Source organism: Chrysemys picta, chromosome 10, assembly GCF_011386835.1.
Source record: "Chrysemys picta bellii isolate R12L10 chromosome 10, ASM1138683v2, whole genome shotgun sequence".
In the NCBI taxonomy this organism is placed as follows: domain Eukaryota; kingdom Metazoa; phylum Chordata; order Testudines; family Emydidae; genus Chrysemys; species Chrysemys picta.
The window spans coordinates 71,795,625-71,815,745 of NC_088800.1; the positions used below are offsets into that span (position 1 = coordinate 71,795,625).

The window sequence follows — 20,121 nt, forward strand, 5'->3', positions numbered from 1 at the left end:
GACTTTCCAGCAGGTCAGCCTGGCTGTCAGAGTTGCAGTTCAAACTAAGGCAATATCTACATAGCAGCTGAGAGAGTGCTTCCCAGAGCATGTAGACAAGATATGCACTAGCTCTGCTCGAGCTAGAATGCTAAAAATAGCAGCATGGCAGTAGCAGCATAGGCGGCAGCTCAGGCTAGCTACCCTAGTATGTACCTACAGGGTCAGGCAGGATTGTACTTGAGGGAGGCTAGCTCAAACCACCGCCCGTGCCACTGTGGCCAATGCTATTTTTAGTGCACTAACTCAGTCAGAGCTATCAGATGTCTGTCTACGAGGGCGGGGAAGCACCCTCCCAGCTCGTATGTAGCTATATCCTCTACCTGCCAAAATCAATCTCCCCATCTTCCCCTTCAAACTGGCTCCTCTCCTTCACCACAACAAACTCCACCGGTCTCCTCCTCAGCTCTTATCTTTGGTGCTGCAGTCAGGAGGGGCCACTCTCTCTCAATTCCAGCGATATTCTAGGAGCCAGCCCCTTGTACCCCACAATATGTGCACGCATGTACACAGAGCGGTAGGAGTAGGAAACATTCTCTTTCCCACTGCAATGGCTCTGCACTAAGCTGCAAGGGAACACCTCATGAGGCCTAGCACAATAGCTAGGGAACCCCTAACTGCATTAAGAAGTGGAAAACCCTAATTCCTAGGCCCCACAGGGAAACCTTGGGATTGGAGAGGCTAGTAGCCCTGCTCAACATGCCTGCTGACAGCACAATGGCTTCTCTTTCCCCTTTCCCCCCATCCAATGGGTCTTCTGGGGGCATCAGCTAGCTGTTCTCCATTTTGTTCTGTCAGGGGGCATGCGGAGATGGGCTACTACCCTCTCCAATGTCAGAGGCAGGAATTCTGAACACTTGAGTTCTATTCATGGCTCTGCCATTCAGCTGTTATATGGCAAAGTAACTCAAGCCACATTTTCAAAATTTGGCACAAAATTCAGCACCTGCATCCAGATTTAGGCTCCTAAATAAGATTAAGATCAGGAACTTTAAAGAGTTAGCGTGAAATTCTGCCCCACTGACGTCAATAGGAGTTTTGCAGTCAACTTCAGTGGAGCCAGGATTCATTTAGTTTGCTGATTATCCAGACTCTAATCCAGTCTGTTAAATATAAAGAGCTATTTTATTTTTTGCAAGCTTGAACTATGGAACTGCCCCCACTATTACCATGCAAGAGTGTGGACTCACCCCTGCGGCACCTCCTGCTGGTCATCCATGGGAATTAGATCCACCAGCCTTGGAGCACTCTCTGCAGACCAGTGATCCGCCTCACCACTGGCCCCCCATGTCCCTCCCAGACCTGGTGCCCCTTTATCTGGGGGCTGCCCCCTGGCAGTAACCCCTTTCTCTTTGGGTCTCCCCTCCCCAAGGAACCCCCACCCACTAACCCCACCTTGCCTCAGTGAAAGGTTACTGCCAGTCACCATCTAGCCCCACTCCCTGGGGCAGACTGCAGTATAAGCCACTCATCATAGGCAAGGTTTGGTCTAGACCTGCTGCCCCTCTCTCTGGAACCCAGTGCCTCTCTGGTGCCTTGGACAAGGCCCTGCAGCCTGGGGAGTTGCCAGCCCCGCTGGCCTTTTCCCAGCCCTGCCTCACTCTAGGAACCCTGAGCTTCCCAGCAGCCAGGGCCCCTCCCTCCCTCTCTCTCTCTGAAGGCAGAGAGAGACTGCTGAGCTCCTGGCTCACTGCCTCTTATAGGGGCCAGCTGGGCCTGATTGGGGCTTGGCCACAGCTGAGCCTACCTTCCCTAATCAGCCCAGGCTTCTTGCCCCAGCCACAGCTCTCCTCTGCGCTGTTTTCAGCCCCAAAGGGCAGGAGCGGGGTAACCACCCCACTACATATCCCTTGTCAAACTGGCCACAGAAGATGCACCACGTGATTTTCCCTTTAGCTCCTGCTCTTTGTACCTTCAGCCAGCTCAGCTGAAAAAGTGGGTTAAAGGTAAGAGACCTGTCCCCATGATTCATTCTACATCAGAACACAGGATCATTCTCCTTGCTCACTGCCCTTGCGTGGAATCCTGCATTAGACTACACCATCTCCTTAATGTTATTGTTTACAGCAAACTCGTGCCTAATGTTCAAGATGGATGACTTATTAATTCAAAACTGTAAATTCTTCCCCTCTCCCCATGTTCAAAGTATTGATGATGATTGCTGTCCGCTCCATTTGGAATCATTTCTGAAATACACAGTACCACCTACAAGTATTTGGAAGCAAAATATGACCCTCAAGCTCAACTTTCTTTCTGAGCAATAAGGATGAAACTTGGTTAAATGTAACCCGGTCATAAAAAACAAAAAGCATCATTTTGAATACAATAACCTTGAGTTCCACTTTCCCCCAATCTGGCCCCAAAGTCATCTTAATATTATTCTCAGAGGCAACAGGAAATCAATTATGGTAATAGATAGAAATGTTTATATCAAAGGTAATTTTTTAAAAAAATAAATGTTTCCTGTGAACATAAGGTTTGACCTGAAGCCAGTGCAGTTTCATTTGCTGTTCTCCTGTGTGTGAGAAACAGAGAGAGATTTTTCTAAAATAATGGACCATTATTACATTGGGGGTTGCAAAAGTGGTAAAACCTTTCAGATGTCAATTGTGTTAAGGAAAACATGTAGCTGCACTAACCTTTCTACAAAAACTGCATTCTGCCCTCCCCATACTTGTGAGGCATTAATGCTTGCAAGGCTTTGTATAAATGGAAAGGAGCAAGAGGAGGCTTGGTGGAGGGAGATGGTCCTCACAGACCTCTATAGCTAGTCCTGGGTTTACAATGGCACCAGTGGGGCTGTGGCGCTGTACTCACACTGGGAAGGGGCTCATTATGGATCCGGCTAACCCATCCACACAGCCAGGTCTGGCCTCTCGCCCAGGTAGTCCAGCACCCAGGCCTTGCTGTGTGAGTGGTTCCCAGCCAGCAGGTCCCACTCACCTGTAGGGGGCTCGCTGCCCTACAGCTGGGCTCTGCCATGTGAGCTGGGCAGGGTTGCTGGCCATGGTGTTATACTTATAAGAAGCACACGGGATCTTTACAGGGGAGAAGGCAAAAATGCCGCATTTATTGAGAATACAGCAATTAGCGTATGCATTTTAGTTACACACACACACACCATGCACCCAGTCCTGCCAGTTGATGTTTATAGTTACCAGTCCAGAGTCTGGATCAATCTAGTGGCCAGCCAGATTGGTTGCAGAGGGGAGCCAGGCTCTGTCGGTCGCGATCCGATGCTCCTGGAATGTGGCAAGATGAACCCAAAGTCCCATGGCAAAGCACCCTGTTCTTATAGTCTTTTTTTGTTGTTGAAGTTTATGGATTTTGCTGTGTTAGTCTCTGTTATCTTCTGATGTAAATATTCCAATACGCCTCCGAGACGGTCATCTTGTTCTGGTTTTGATTTAATTAATTTGTTTAGTCCTTAGGGGTGCCAGCCTAACCTCAGGGTCATCAATCTGCCCTTCCTACATTGTGGATGCGCGTTAATGATTGGTGTTGTTAAATCCCTTCTTCCTTGACCATTTGGCTATAACAATGGCCTTCACACCTTATCTTTTCCTGATGCATACATTCCTCATTTACACAAACAATTTTTTACAGAGACCATTAAAGGTATACGGCAGTTTTTATGTTGAGCAAGAAAAGGCATTGTAAATTAAGTCTTCCTAAATCTTATAATCAAAACAATTTACATTGGGGCCCAGGCCTTCAACATTCCTCTAATCTCCTTAACATAGACACAATACAAGATCCTGTCTCTTACTTTCTAAACCTTAAAACAAAGAAATGTATATTTAACTAAAGTGCCTAATTTGTAATACATATAGGAAACCATAGTAGACATTATAACTTATCCTAAAACAAAAGGGTGACCATAATCAGTCATAAGGATTGTTCTGGTCTGTCATTCCTTTCTGCTATTCAAAAAGGGTAGCTGGCAAGATGAAATCAAATCATACATTAATTCTCATAGTACAATTATAAAATCCTGCTCCTACAGAGGGCTGCCCCCACTGCTGTGTTTGGGGGAGAGATAGCTCAGTGGTTTGAGCATTGGCCTGCTAAACCCAGGATTGTGAGTTCAATCCTTGAGGGGGCCATTTAGGGATCTGTCTGGGAATTGGTCCTGGTTTAAGCAGGGGGTTGGACTAGATGACCTCCTGAGGTCCCTTCCAACCCTGGTATTCTATGATTGCCCATGGCCAGCCCCTCACTCTGGGAATCACCCCTCTCCCCATGCCCCATTGCTTCCATGGGGACCCACAAGAAGTTAATCTGGTCCTGTCTATAGCCTTGCTACCTGGGCATCAGCAAATAATTAGCTCATTGTCTCTGTGTTGTATTGTTGCCAGCCCAAAGGGCCCGAGGAGGCAAACAGAGAGGTTCGTTGCCCGGTGTGCTTGGCACCAATAAAGACACCGAGGGGAGAAAGCAAGCTAAGTTTATTTCAGAGCTCTGAAAAGGCACTAGGAGACCAACATGTCTCAAATCAAGTGCAACAAATACAAACAAATTTTCCCTTTTATATTCCAAGCAGTTTCTGTGCAAGCCCTTGTCTAGTTCACCCTTACCCCTCCCTTCCAGACAACAGTTACAGCAGGTACACAGTGTGCATGTTAGAAACTGTCCCTTCGCCTGCTTATCTCTTGGCCTGGCAAGGCCTGTTTACAGCAGTTTTCCCCTGTCTTTCCCTCCCCCTTTTCCCCCGCATTATCACTACACGTTTTGCTAGTGTGAACAAAACTACAGCTGTCTGCTAGAAAAGCTGACCCTTACATTTCTGCTTCAGCATGTAAGTAGTTAGCACAGAAGTAGGTGAAAGTTCTCAAGATGGAGTTCTGTGGTTCAGGTAGGCTCAGAGCAGAAGAGCTTCATTGGCACTTCTGGCCTTCCACTCTCCCTAGTTACCTGGTAGCTATGCCTAGTGTCACCAACAATCCCTCCTTTGAGAACACTCAACAAACCTTTGTCAGAGTTTTCTCATACTCTAAAGACAAAATGCGATTAAGCTCCATGCAATCAGGACTATCAATGAGAGGATATAAGGGAACTTTTGGGGAATGGGAGGTACAAATCTTACATATGAGCACTTTACAGCAAATGAGCAAAAGGAAAAGGACAAAACATATCACCACACCTGTGAGCAAGATGCGAACAATGCTGCCCCCTATACCCCCCTAGTTCCCCTAAACCAGGTATCCAACCCCAAAGGGAATCCAAAATAGCGGGTTCCCCTTTCCTGGGCCTTCCACTGGTTCAAGGCCTGTTCGGCCAACAAGATATGCTTGTTAATATCCTGTGAAAACTCTGGGACATAGGTACAACATTCTTCTCCAATAAGGGCACATACCCCGCTCTGCGAGGCTAACACATAATCTAGGGCCTGGTGGTTCTGCAAAGCCAGCAGTCGAAGCTGGTACAGCTCAGCACTTATGCGTTTCTCTATGGCCAGGGTATCATTGGCAAAAACCAATGCTCAGGGTTCTCACGGGGAGTGTGCTGTGGCTGTTCAGAGAGATCACCAGGCATTCCCAGTGACCCTCACTGTCTTTAGAATAACAGCTTAAGTCCCAAATCGTTGTTATCTGTCTTTTCAGCAGGCTGGACAGTCCACTGTTCAGGAGCGGGTACTGCTTTCAGTCGAGAGTGATGAAACCAGTTCTTGTGTCCTTCGACTTTTGCCGCTGTGTGGGAAACAAGCAGGACGATGTGGGGTCCCTTCCACTTCTCTTGGAGAGGCTCGTCCTTCCAGGTCCGCACGAGAACGGAGTCACCAGGCTGCAGGGAGTGGACCGGGGTATACAGTAGAAGAGGCTGTGAATCTTTGGTGTATCTGTGAAGAGAAGAAAGAACAGCAGACAGAGAGCACATGTACTGAAACAAGAAACCACACCCCATCTCCCACTCCCCTGCCAGAACCGGTGTACCATTCAGAGGCCATGCCCTTCCAAACATAATCTCGAAGGGACTAAGCCCTAACCTACCCTTGGGGAGAGCATGAATGCGGAGTAACACAAGGGGCAAAGCATCAGGCCACTTAAGAGAGGCCTCCTGACAGACCTTTGAGAGGTGTCGCTTGAGTGTCTGATTTGTGCGTTCCACTACTCCACTGGCTTGTGGTCGCCATGGTGTATGGAGCTTCCAGGGGATTTGCTGAGCACTTGATATCTTTTGAACCACTTGAGATGTGAAGTGTGTTCCATTAGGGTTACCATATTTCAGCGAGCAAAAAAGAGGACGGGAGGAGCCCCGCCCCTGCCCCTCCCACTTCCCGCCCCCCCTGACCTCCCAACCCTCCCCCCGTTCCTTGTCCCCTGACTACCCCCTCCTGGGACCCCTGCCCCTAACTGCCCCCCAGGACTCCACTCCCTATCTAAGCCTCCCTGCCTCTTGTCCCCTGACTGCCCCAAACTTTATCCACACCCCCACCCCCAGACAGACCCCTGGGACTCCCACGCCCCATCCAACCACTCCCCACCCCCTGACAGCCCCCCCCCAGAACTCCCAACCCATCTAAACCCCTCTGCTCCCTGTCCCCTGACTGCTCCGATCCCTCTCCCCACTCCTGCCCCCTGACAGCTCCCCCCCAGAACTCCCAGCCCCCTACCCCCCTGCTCCTTGTCCCCTGACTGCCCCCTCCTGGGACCCCTGCTCCTAACTGCCCTCCAGAACCCCACCCCCTACCTAAGACTCCCTGTTCCTTGTCCCCTAACTGCCCCCTCCTAAGACCCCCCCCAACTGCCCACCAGGACCCTACCCCCTACCTGTACCCTGACTGCCCAAAACTTTCTCCACTCCCCCCAAAAGCCCCCCCCCGTTTCTTGACTGCCCCCTCCAGAACCTCCCTGCCCCTTCTCCTGCCCCCCCTTACCCTGCTGCTCAGAACAGGGTGTTGGGCTCTGTGCCAGCCGGACACGTGGCTGCGCTCCCCAGTACAACAAAACCCGGTCCCTGGCCCTGCACAACAAAACCCGGTTCCTGGCCCTGCACAGTGCTGCCGGCCGGACCGGGTTGCAGGGGAGAGCTGCCCTTGTATCAGCACAAAGTGCTCTCGCTCCCGTTTTGCTACGCTGCATGGCAGAAACCGCTCCCAGTTGCAAAAGGGGAGGGCTGCACTTTGTGCTGAGACACTTGCTCAGAATGCAGGGCGGAGCTCCTCTCCAGCTGCTCCTGAGTCCAGCCCGGGACTTTCCTGCAGCCCTCCCAGCCACTCGCTCTGCCGGGGGAGGGGGGAAATCCCGGACATTGTGAGTGCTTTACAAATTCCCCCCGGACGCTATTTTTAGCACAAAAAGGAGGACATGTCCGGGTAAATCCGGACGAATGGTAACCCTAGTTCCATTATCAGATTCCATCCACTGGGGGAGACCGAAGCGAGGAATGATCTCCTTATCAAACTTAAGAGCCACGGTCTTGGCAGTGTTGTTATGACATGGGAAGGCCTCAGGCCATCCACTGAATCGAGCCACTAAGACGAGGAGGTACCTGTACCCTTGGGTCCTGGGAAACTCAGTAAAGTCTATTTGCCACACCAATCCTGGGCCTGGGGTAGGTTCCAGAGTGGCTGGTAACACTGCTACTCCTGGTGGAGGGTTGTTCTTTTGGCAGATTAAACATTCATCCTGTACCTGTGATGCTAGAGGTTTAAGTCTAGAGGTTAGAAAATATTTATTCATAAGCTGGGTAAAAGCCTCTCTGCCTGCGTGTGTGGTCTGATGCAGTTTCTGCAACACTGGTCGAATCAGGCCCTTGGGCAGGAGGATTTTTCCCTCTGTGGAATAAAGCCATCCCTCCTTTTCCTGGAGACTGAGACTGTCAGCCAGGTTTCTGTCATCATGGGAGTACTGAGGAGCTGCAAGCTCACCTACTGATGGGATCAGGGCATGCATTTGGACATTCTCCTCTGTTGGTGATTTCAGGGTAGCAGCACGCTTGGCTTCCCTGTCTGCTCTGGCATTGCCCTTGGTACTGCTGAGGGGAGTTGTACCGCTTCTAACAGCCGGAGAATTTGAGACCCATGCTTAACTGGAGAACCTTGGGCTGTTAGCATTCCCCTTTGCTTCCACAAACCAGCGTGAGCATGCAATACCCCAAAAACATAATTTGAGTCAGTAAAGATATCAACCCGTTTGTCTTTTGCCAACTCGAGTGCACAAGTCAGGGCCACTAGTTCAGCAAGTTGGGCAGATGTCCCAGCAGGTAAACTTTCAGCTTCCACGGTATCATGAAGAGACACAACAGCATAACCCGCCCTCCTTTGCCCATTTACAACAGTACTACTGCCATCCGTATACCATTCCAAGTCAGCATTTGGGAGTGGCTGATCTTTTAGATCTGGGCGACTAGAATACTGAACATCTATGATTTCTAGACAGTCATGTTCCTGCTTTTCTGTTTCTGGTAGCAGGGTAGCTGGATTAAGGGAGGGACAGGTTCGCAGGGTAACTTCAGGATTCTCTCACAGTTTCGCTTGGTACCGAGCAACCCGAGCCTGTGTGAGCCAGAGACCACCCTTAGTATCCAGTAGGGCTTGAACCATATGGGGAATATACACTTGCACAGTTCCTCCCAGTGTCAGTTTTTCAGCTTCCCCAAGCACTAGGGCAGTGGCTGCGACCGCCCTCAAACAGGCTGGCCATCCCTTTGAAACTTGATCCAGTTGCTTAGAGAAGTATGCCATGGGACGTTTCCAGGCACCTACTAACTGAAATACCCTGTCCGCTTCTGGGGACCAGTGAAAGGAGTCATGATCCGCTCCCTTAACACATTCATACAGAGGTTTAGCCCACAGTCCACTACCCTGTATCCTCGGAGTCCGATAAAATTCAGGAGACTCACAGTAGCTTTAAGACAAGGGATTAGACCCACAGCAGCAATTAGCAAATCATCTACCTGTAAGGGGACTGTTGCCCCCTTACTAACATTCAGTGTGGGTGTTTTGGTTGGCTAGCTCCCAGCACTAAAAGGGGAAGGGTCGATGGGAAATCAGGACCCTGAGACTGACAGTCCCCAGGAACAATGGCGAGAGGCCAATGCTCCAGGTAAGCCTGATTGACGGGGCGGGCAGGCTAATCAGCATGACAGGAGGCCAGGGAGGGTCCCGTCCTCCGTGTGAGTTGGAATTACCTGGGTCAGACTGAGTGAGGCCGAGATAAGGAGAGAGCAGGGGCCCAAACTGAGCTGGAGAGCAGAACCGTGCCAGATCCAGAGGGGCCAGAGGCACAGCCACAGAGCCAGAGACACGGCCCAGGGAGAGCAGATCCGGTGCTAGGAGCAGAGCTGCAGCCACAGAGCCAGGTGTGGTGAGCAAGTGGGGCCAGCCAAGGGGGGACCTTGGGCAAAGGGCCCAGCACAGAAAGACACCCCCAGACAAGAGCCCTTGCAGGCCAGACCGGGAGGGGGGCCTTAACCCTACGGGGGGCTGACGCTGGGAAGAAGGGTCCCACTACTCAAAGCCCGGAGGTGTGTGGCCACCACCATTGCAAGTGTCCAACCCGCAGCGTCTCTGCAGCACGGCCAGGGCCTGAGAAGGAGGCCTGGGACCTACAAGGAGCAGACTGTGACCTGCCCTGACGTTCCAGAGACACTGTTTGTGATGTGTTTTCCTTTAACCTTTCCCATTTTTCCTTGTTCTTTTCTTTAGATTAATTGTTAATTAAGCAACTTGTATTTGCTTTAAATTGTATGGAATAATCAGTGGGTCAGGGAGGTGCCCAGTGCAGAGAGAGTACCCCGGAGTGGGGACACCCTAGGCCCTGTCCTAGATGACCACAGCAGGGTTAGGGGTCGAGCCCCCCAGGAATCCTGGGCCCAGCCTTGTTGGGGTTACGAGGACTCAGCCAGACAGGAGAGTGGAAGGGGAGCCCTCAAGGGCAGGGAGGCCTCTGGGTAAAGGAAGTGGGAGTGGGGACTCAGATCCTTTCGCTAGCCCACCTCACCGGGGTAGTGCAGAAGTCAGGAAAGTTCCCCACAATAGCGGGACCATTCCCCCGCTTACATACCTATTGCAGAAGGAGGGCTTTGTCCTCATTGTCCCACTCCTCCAAATCTCTGGCCAGAGCCTGTCCGAACAGAGTGGGGGAATTTTAAATCCCTGGGCCAATACTGTCCAGCAAAGCTGCTTGTTAACCCTTCTGTTGTCCTCATTATGCCTTGCAATATTTTGCAGATCTCACAGTTGCTTGGGCACATTCAGGCCCCCCTTTCTCTTGGTTATCAGCCAAGTCTTGGCTGTGAACAATGTCCTTGGATAGGGCCAGCATGACTGAGCTTGCTAGCTATATTTTCCAGTTAACTCGTTCTGTTCTCTTTTTCCTTCTCCCTTTCTTGGCTTCTTCTAACTTCCAAAGGAACCTTCCACTCTTCACTCATACACCTTTTCTCCAACCATTAACACATACACATTGCCATTATACATCCTTTCAGTAACATAACTTCTGTACAGAGCTTTGAAGCAACAAACCAGGACAAGCACACTCACTTCTGAGGATTCCACTCTGTACAACCTCTGGTATCCAATAGCTTTCCTTTTTAATGATCTTAAATGCCTTCTCTGTGCCTTCCTTCCCTAGCCTTAGCTATAACCTGATTCCGCTCCACTTTCAGACACCAAGGTTCTCATAAGTATATTGCAATCATCCCAGTCAGGCTCATGGGTAGCCAGACACCCTTCAAAGATTGAAATAAACCTGCTTGGATTCGTTGAGAACTCCCCTGCCTCTGCCTTAAAAGCAGCTAGATGTACAGGGTTAAAAGCAACATGAGAATACACTGACACAATCTGGGCTGCACGATCCTGTGTTCCTGGACGAGCTACCACATTCTCAGTAATCAATGGATACAATCCCACCGAGGGGTTACTCTCTGGAGCCTGTGGGGGTGGAGGAGCCGAAGGGGACACCGATTCTGCCATTACAACAGTGGGAGGGTTCTGGGGTTTAGCAGCCGTTACTACCGAGCCTGTCGGAGTCAAATGGCACTTATGCAAAATATCAGTCCTATTTCTTAACACCATAAACATATACACATAGAGATGTTCATTCCATTTACCTGTTCTCTGACAAAACAAAAGCAACTGAAGGATTGTGTTGTAATTGAGTGATCCTTCTGGGGGCCACCTTTCTTGGCACTCTAGCTGATACTGAGGCCAATCAACTGTACAGAACCTTTTCAATTTACTTTTAATCAACTGGTCAGATCCAAACACTTTCCAGTTCCCCAGAATGCATTCTAAGTGTGTACACTGTACCCTGCCGGCTGTACTCTGTTCCTGCCCCATAGGGAGACTCTGGGCGTCCCCAGGTCAAAACAGGCAGACACTGGGTGTCCCCAGGTCCCAACAGATAAAGTCCCCACTGGACAGTTCCTACCTTATCCAAGGGTCCGGTTCTGCACCGTCGCCCTATCCACGGGACCGGTTCCCCACTGTCGCCCGCACCTGCTTCTCCACTGTCTGAGTGCATTGCACCGTTGTGCCCTCCGGGGGTCGAGCAAACCACGTCTCTGCCAAGGCCCCCGATGAAGTCACTGGTGCGCGCTGGGCATCGGTCGTCACTGTAATCCGTCGGCCGCCAGGAGGGATCCGGGCAAGGCTAAATTTCAGCCTTGAGCCCACCCAGGGACGCCAAAACTGTTGCCAGCCCAAAGGGCCCGAGGAGGCAAACAGCGAGGTTCGTTGCCCGGTGTGCTTGGCACCAATAAAGACACCGAGGGGAGAAAGCAAGCTAAGTTTATTTCAGAGCTCTGAAAAGGCACAGGAGACCAACATGTCTCAAATCAAGTGCAACAAATACAAACAAATTTTCCCTTTTATATTCCAAGCAGTTTCTGTGCAAGCCTTTGTCTAGTTCACCCTTACCCCTCCCTTCCAGACAACAGTTACAGCAGGTACACAGTGTGCATGTTAGAAACTTTCCCTTCGCCTGCTTATCTCTTGGCCTGGCAAGGCCTGTTTGCAGCAGTTTTCCCCCGTCTTTCCCTCCCCTTTTCCCCCGCATTATCACTACAAGTTTTGCTAGTGTGAACAAAACTACAGCTGTCTGCTAGAAAAGCTGACCCTTACATTTCTGCTTCAGCATGTAAGTAGTTAGCACAGAAGTAGGTGAAAGTTCTCAAGATGGAGTTCTGTGGTTCAGGTAGGCCCAGAGCAGAAGAGCTTCATCGGCACTTCTGGCCTTCCACTCTCCCGAGTTACCTGGTAGCTATGCCTAGTGACACCAATAGTATAAAACAGGTGGCAGCTGCCCTGAACATTTTCCTCAAGGAACTTGCCTGAGGAAATTGGACAGTTTCAATAGCTTTAGTGCTCTTGTGGGGTATTTGAATGTATTAAGAAGTAAACCCTAATATCAGAATTAATCATTAGAAAAGACCATTATATTTAGAGATGTTGGCCCCTTACTGAAGCTTAGTAGGGGCGGGGTGTTGGTTGACCCTCTCCCAGGACCAGGAAAAAATGAGATGGGCCACAGAGGATCCTGAGACTGATAGGTCCCCAGGGCCAATGGGGAGAGGCCAACACACCATTCAACCAGATTGACAGGCAGGCAGACCAATGAGCGAGTCAAGATCCCAGGGCCCATCCTCCGTGTGAGCTGGGGCTGCCAGGGCAGAGTATGGGCAGCAGGAGAAGCTGAACTGGGGTGAGAGCAGCAGCAGGCCGGAACCAGAGCAGGAGCCCAGAGCCGGGAGCTGGAACAGGAGAGACCAGACAGGCTGACAGTGAACCAGGGCTGAGCTACAGGGGGCGCCACAGGGTCAGAGCCGGGATAGTGGATGGTAGCCAGGCCTGAAGTAGTACTGGAACCAAGAGAGGCAGGGGAGAGCAAGGGGCCTGGGCGGAGAGCGCCCAGCAGAGGGAGCCATTGCCAGAGAAGAGGGCCTCGTAGGCTGGACTCTGAGGGGTGGACATGACCCCAACAGGGGGCCTGATGCTGGGGAGAAGGGTCCTGCCAGACAGCCTGAGGTTATGAAGCCACCACCAGAGTGAGCGTCTTTCCTGCAGTATCACTGCAGCAAAGCCAGGGCCTGGGAAGGATGCCTAGGCAGTGTAAGGTAGGATTACCATACGTCCAGTTTTTCCTGGACATGTCCGGCTTTTTGGTAATCAAATCCCCGTCCAGGGGGAATTGCCAAAAAGCCAAACATGTCCGGGAAAAATACCGCCCGGGCACTTCCCCTCCCGCGGCTGCTGTGCTCCTCCCCTGACTCTTCGGCTCTGTTTAAGAGCCGTGCGCTACCGGCTTCGGGCAGCCCCCATGCCTCCGGACCCTGAGCCGCCGGCCAGGCATTTCCCCTCCCAGGCTCCGGGGGTGCAGGGTCCGGAGGCAAGGGGGCTGCCCAAAGCCGGTAGCGCTCGGGCAGCTCGGCTCTTAAACAGAGCCGAAGAGTCAGAGGAGGAGCACAGCAGCCGGAGCCCGGGAGGAGAAGTGCCTGGCCGGGGGCACAGGGTCCGGAGGCATAGGGACTGCCCGAAGCCCGAGCGCTACCGGCTTCACGGTTTGCCGGGCAGCCTCCAGACCCAGCGTCCCCGGCTGGGCGCTTCCCCTCCCGGGCTCCAGCTGCGCAAGGGGCACAGGGTCTGGGGGCTGCCCGGCAAACCGTGAAGCCGGTAGCGCTTGGGCAGCCCTTTTCACGTGGCTGGGAGGGAGGAAGGGGAGTAAGGGCGGGGACTTTGGGGAAGGGGCAGGCAATGGGCGGAGTTGGGGCAGGGAAGGGGCGGAGTTGGGGCAGGGCCGGGGGTGGGAAAGAGGCGGGGCCAGGGCCCCGTGGAGTGTCCTCTTTTTTTATTTTTTAAATATGGTAACCCTAGTGTAAGGAATAGACTGTGAATTTTCTTGAGTCCCAGAGACTGTTGTTTGTGGTATCCCTGTGCCCATTGGGCGGGATTCCTGGATCCTTTAACTTTTTCCATTTTCCCCTTATTTGTGTACAGTTGTCATTTAATAAATTGCATGTGGTTTAAACTCAATGTAGCGATCAGTGGGTCAGGGAAGTGGCCGGTGAGACGAGAGTATGTCGGAGTGGGGACATCCTAACCCCTGTCCCCAGTGACCCACAATAAGATTGGGGGTTAAGTGCCCAGGGATCCTGGGACCAGTCTTATCGGGGTTACTAGGACTCTGCTGCAGGGGAGAGTGGAAGCGAAGTCCTCAAGGTCAGGCAGGCATCTAGGTAAAAGGAGTTGTGGCAGGGACTTAGATCCTTTCACCAGCCAATTCCACCAGGGTAGTATAGAAGCCAGGAAAATTTCTCACAGTAGCGGGACCATTTCCCCACATACAGAGGCATTACAAAGTGAGAAAAAACATAAAAGGAACAAAAACATTCTTACATTTTAACTTTAACTTGCATTTTACAATTTACAATTTTTCAGGGCTTCTTCAGACAGTAGACTAATAACCGGCACCACCTTCATCTGGTCATCTGGGTACAAGGATGGCCTCATCAGGAAAAGCAAGCGGCACTGATTGATAAACCCTCAGAACTTGTGGCAGTCTGCATCAAACCGTTCTGGCAAGGTGATTTCTGGACCACATTCCTGCTATTGGAGGGAGGCATTCTCTAGCTGCAGTTGGGCAATTTGGTTCTGGAGGGTCTAGTACAGGGACTCTGTCTCAGGGAGGAAGAGGGGTGTGCAGCACTCAAGTGCTCCATCAAGGCCCTGCGGTACAGTACAGTGGAGTCGATGCAAACTGTCAGGCGCTGACTCCCAATAGTTAGGCCTGGTGGTTGGAGTGGAGATCAAAGTCAGATGTAGGATCAGGATTGGGCTGAGGGTATGCTGGAATCAAGATCCGGGGACAGGCTTGGGTCAGAACTGAGATCAGAGTCTGTAAACAAGCCAAAAGCAGTACTGTAGCTAGAATCCAAGTGCAGGCTGAAGGTCAAATCTTCATGGTCAGAGTCTGAGGAGGGCAGGAGGCAGAGGCAAGACTGATGCACGGTTCATTAACAACATTGGAGCAAAGTCAGACTAGGGCAAGGACAAGACTGGAACAGGTCTCAGGCAAGGCTGGGGAAGGAACAGGCACTAGTTCAGGAGCAGCTTGGGAGTCTATAAAGTCTAATACACTGCGAGGCAGCAGGAGGTTTCCTGGCTGGGTAATGTTGTTGCACAGGCTGATCTACATCTCTGGTGGGGTGGGGGAAATACCTGACGCTGGGGATCATCTAATCCAGGGATAGGCTACTGCTGTATGCCGGAAGGCTGAGTCATTGCATCCTCTGAGAAAAGGGTAAATACATGCGGTGAGATGTTGCTGCAAGCCTGAATGGTGATTCACAGTGGATCTGTAAGAGGGGCAGCTGAGAGAGTAGCCCTGGTTTGGCTGCAGGTTTGTCTCACATATACCAAGAAAACCACCAAAACCAAAGCAGTATTTTTTTTATTTTTTTTTTTTTTTTTTTAATGGAGATATCCCATCTCCTAGAACTGGAAGGGACCTTGAAAGGTCATCGAGTCCAGCCCCCCGCCTTCACTAGCAGGACCAAGGACTGATTTTGCCCCAGATCCCCCAGTGGCCCCCCCAAGGATTGAACTCCCAACGCTGTTGATGGGGGCAGTTGCTGGGTTTGGCTACAAATATCGGCATTGCTTTAGTCTTGTCATGCCCATAATAGGTGCAGCTGACCAAGACAACGAGAATCAAAACCATTAATCCACCACCTTTCAGCCTTCCTCAGCACCCACATTTCACTGTTTTGAATGCATGTTGCTAATCCTCCAAGGAGTCCCAAGCAGGGAAATTCCCAAAACAAAGTCAAGAAGAAAAATGATTTTTTAAAATTGTGAGGCAGTTTTGTACATTATAAAGGAAAAGTAAAGTACACAAACAAAATATTTACTTGCTGGTATTTGTCAGATGAAATCCAGAGGATTAAGTCAAACTCATAACATTCATATTTATTAAACACTATTCAACAATATATATAAACACACAGGACCAGGTTTTCTGTTGGTGCAATCCAGTTAAAGTGGATGGAGTGAGAGCAGCAGTTAATTTGGCTCAAAAATGCTCTAAATGAAATCTAAACACAAAATGATATTCAAGATCCTAATCTGTATTATCAGCAATATTTCCTCTGTCTGATACCCACATAAGGTGAGAGAAAAATATATAGAGAGAACTTTTTTATCTGCTTTAGAACACTGAGAAATGCCCTGTTTACCTATTTAAAAACAGCATTTAGAACAAACTTTATTTTAGCAAATAAAGTCCGTGTGTTTCAGAGTGAAAGTTAATATTTACTTCTATGTTCTGAAATCCTTAAGAGGTCCTGCAAGGAGCTCTCCGGGACTTTCTGTTCTCCCCAGTGTGTTACAGTTCAGCCTGTGGAATGTGAGTAGCTGGCAATTGACCTGCAAGTTCAACATCTTTCCTGAATTCCAAAAAATCTGAAAAAAGATATTACAAAACTGGAGTCACCATTAGGTGAGTTTTTGATTGCTTGCTCAGTTGATTGTTTTTTTTTATTTGTTTATAAAACTTTTAAAATCCTTGAACCTAAACACTGGACATAAAATAGATAGACTACTATGCTGATATCTAATTTGAGCCTAATTCGTTCACCCAGGGCCGGCTCCAGGCACCAGACGAGAAAGCACGTGCCTGGGGCGGCACATTGTAAGGGGCGGCATTCCTGCCAATCTTGGGGCGGCCAGCCCAGCCCTGAAGGGGCACAGACCCCGACCGGGGGGGCAGGAACTAGTGATCCCCGCTGCTCATCGTGCCGCTGGGCTCCCCGGGACGTGCCACTCCCCGCCGCCTGCACCGGTCTCCGCCTCCCGCGTCGCTCTGAGCCCGGCCTGGCTGAGCTGCCTTTAAAGGAGCGGCTGAGCCAGCACCTCCTGCAGCCCCCAGGCACTGGAAGGAGGGAGAGTTCTGCGGCGGCCCGGCGGGCAGCGGAGGCAGGGACAGTTCTGCGGCGGCCCGGCGGGCAGCGGAGGGGCGGGCCCCACTGATCCTGGCGCCGTTTGCACTGTGCCAAGCCCCACTGCGCTGCCTGTGTCGGCCCCCTTGGAGCCTGCCCAGCTGGGAGAGGCACCCCAAGGCCGGAGCGGGGAGCCCCTCTCGCCTGGCTGCAAGCGGATTGCAGTGCTTGGCTGCCCACGGGCGGAGGGAGCGGGCGGGTGTCGCCCTTCACCCCCCCTGCAAGCCGCCTTGACCGCCCTCCACGCGCTCCCTGCGGCTGCTGTTTGGTTTTGTGGGTTTTTTTGCTTTGGCAGTCCGGCCGCCTTTTTTTTTTTTTTTTGCCTGGGGCAGCAAAAAAGCTAGAGCCGGCCCTGCGTTCACCTATAAAATAAGTTTTTATAAAAGACAATTCAATCTTACAAAACAGGAAAGCTATAAGTAAATCCATGTTAGAAGGGTTTCATTATTGAGATGATCAGTTGGAGAAGAGACAGATGGGGATGGGAGAACCTGGTTTGCCAAATTTAGACCTCACTTGTAGCTTGTGGGTCCTAGATTTAGAACAGAGGTAGGCAACCTATGGCACGCGTGCCGAAGGCGGCACACAAGCTGATTTTCAGTGGCACTCACACTGCCCGGGTCCTGGCCACCGGTCCGGGGGGCTCTGCATTTTAATTTAATTTTAAATGAAGCTTCTTAAACATTTTAAAAACCTTATTTACTTTACATACATCAATAGTTTACCGTATATACTCGTTCATAAGCCGAATTTTTTTAGTAAAAAAAGGGAGCACCAGAGACGGGGGTCGGCTTATGAACGGGTATAGAGAGGGAGAGGTGGGACACAGCCCCTCCCCCCAACAGAGGGAGCAAGGAGGGGCAGCAGAGCCAGAAGGGAAGAGGCGGGGCCAGAGTCTCTCCGCTTCTGGCCAATCTGCTCTCCCCCGAGCCTCCGAAGCAGCTGCAGCTCCGGGGCTGGCAGGCTGCAGCTGTGCCGCTCACAGGACCAGCTCCAGGCACCAGCTTAGCAAGCAGGTGCTTGGGGCGGCCACTCCGGAGAGGGGCGGCATGTCCAGCAATTTGGCGGAGGGTCCCTCACTCCCGCTCGGAGTGAAGGACCTCCCGCTGAATTGCCACCGAAGTACCACAGATCGCGATCGCGGCTTTTTTGGGGTCGGGGGGGGGGCACTGCTTGGGGCGGCAAAAACCCTGGAGCCGGCCCTGGCCGCTTGGCCCTGCCCCCCCATAGCAGGCTGTGGCCACGCCGCCGGAGCACGCTGCGGCCGTGCCACCTGGCCCAGCATGCTGCGGCCGTGCCACCTGGCCCAGCCTGCTGGAACATGCTGCGGCCATGCCACCTGGGCTGGCCCACCGGAGCAGGCTGCGGCCACGCTGCCCAGCCTGCCGGAGCAGCTCCAGCCAGGTCAGAGACATCCTCCCCTGGCCTTCCCCAGATAAGGTGGGAAGGGATGGGATGGGGAGAGTGTGTGGGTCCGGGCTAAGGGTGGGGTCATGTGGGGGGTGGTCACAGGGGTTACTCCCCTGACTCCCAGCTTCTCCCCTCACAAAAATTTCCCCACCAGTTGCTGTCCCGGCCCGTCAGGGTAAGCAGCTGGCATGCCCGGACACTTTGTTTACTTAGGTTTACCTCTGTGCCTGCGGACGCTCGAGGTAAACAAACCATCTCGGCCTGCAAGCGGCTTATTCTGATGGCCCAGGAGCCAAAGTTTGCTGACCATTGAATTATAAGGTCGACTCATGAACGGGTTATAAAAATTTTCCATTTTTACTTATCCATCTTGGGGGGGTTGGCTTATAAACAAACCGGCTTATGATCGAGTATATGCTTAGTTATATATTATAAACTTATAGAAAGAGAACTTCTAAAAACGTTAAAATGTATTACTGGCACACGAAACCAAATTAGAGTGCATAAATGAAGACTCGGCACACCACTTCTGAAAGGTTGCCGACCCCTGATTTAGAACGAAAATTGAAACTCTAGCATCTTAGTTTCTTTTGGCACCAGCAGAACAAATTCCAAGCTTCTGAATATTTTTTCTTTGATTCTGCTATTGTCCTAGATCAGGGGTGAGCAAACTTTTTGGCCCAATGGCCACATCTGAGTATAGAAATTGTATGGCAGGCCATGAATGCTCACGAAATTGGGGTTAGGGTGCGGGAGGGGGTGAGAGTTCTGGCTGGGGTTCGGGCTCTGAAGTGGGGCCAGAAATGAGGCGTTCAGGGTGCGGAAGTGGGCTCCAGCTGGGGGTGCAGGCTCTGGGGCGGGGCTGAGGATGAGGGGTTTGGGGTGCAGGAGGGTGCTCCAGGCTGGGACCAAGGGGTTCGGAGGGCAGGAGGGGGATCAGGGCTGGGGCAGGAGGTTGGGGCACAGGGGGGTAGCTCAGGGGTGCAGGCTCCTATGCGGAGGCATGGCCACTGGGAGCTGTGGGGGTGGTGGTTGGGGTGGGGAAGTATACGGAGCGGAGCCCCCTTGCTGCCCCACATGTAGGAGCCGGAGGGGGGACATGCCGCTGCTTCTGGAAGCAACGTGGCACAGCCCCCTACCCTGATCCCACTCCCCAGCAGGGCGAGCCCCAGATCCTGCTCCCCAGCGGGAGCTTGAGGGCCGGATTAAAACAGCTGGCGGGCCGGATGCAGCCCGCGGGCCATAGTTTGCCCACCCCTGTTATAGATGGAGAGAGAGAATAACCTTCAAAGAAGAAGAGTAGCTGATTATTATATCACAGACATCCTGTTAGTTAGAATGCCACTTCTTCGAAATCTAAATGCCCCATATGAGCAAGGAGAATTGTTTAACATGATTGTTATCCATAATACATGTGTTATCAAAAAGCTTCTTTGGGGCAAATCCTTCCTCTGCCTTATAGGTGTTCTGCAGAGGAACTTGTGCAGTTCCAAGGTATAGGGTGAGGAATGGGGGATTTGGAGAGCCCACAAAGGGGCGCTTAGCCCCCATGCACTGTGGTTTCCTGTTTTGCAAGGTCTCATTGTGCACTGATGCTGCAAAGTGGCTTTATAGGTGGGGCTGTGAATCTGCCCTTTTATAAATTTGTTAATATTCACATTGGGGTGGCATTGACATCATAGAGGATAGACCACCCCTGACTCTGGAGCAGTGACAAAGGGTTTTCCTGCCACT

At 51.5% G+C, this 20,121-nt stretch overlaps 1 protein-coding gene and 1 long non-coding RNA gene across 6 annotated transcripts in view; one reads left to right on the forward strand and one right to left on the reverse strand.

Moving 5' to 3' along the window:
- Nucleotides 1–3,078: 3,078 nt before the first annotated feature.
- LOC135973826 (uncharacterized) lies at nucleotides 3,079–12,877 on the reverse strand. 2 transcript variants are annotated; one of them, XR_010590863.1, is made up of 3 exons: nucleotides 11,415–12,877; nucleotides 10,047–10,106; nucleotides 3,079–5,878 (listed from the first exon to the last, which is right to left on the reverse strand). It is a non-coding gene; the product is annotated as an uncharacterized LOC135973826 (long non-coding RNA). The 2 variants fall into 2 exon arrangements; XR_010590862.1 differs by lacking the exon at nucleotides 11,415–12,877 and having other exon boundaries at nucleotides 10,047–11,406.
- Nucleotides 8,938–20,121, forward strand: part of LOC101939672 (acyl-coenzyme A synthetase ACSM3, mitochondrial-like) — a 34,026-nt gene continuing 22,842 nt past the window's right edge. Inside the window, exons 1-3 of one of the 4 annotated variants that reach the window (XM_024102337.3) lie at nucleotides 8,938–9,086; nucleotides 14,420–14,564; nucleotides 16,319–16,478. The gene's annotated coding sequence lies outside the window, so the exon portion shown is untranslated. Of the gene's footprint in view, nucleotides 9,087–9,133; nucleotides 9,343–14,419; nucleotides 14,565–16,318; nucleotides 16,479–20,121 lie in introns of those variants that run through there. The other 3 variants (XM_065558954.1, XM_065558953.1, XM_024102338.3) reach the window with 3 other exon arrangements.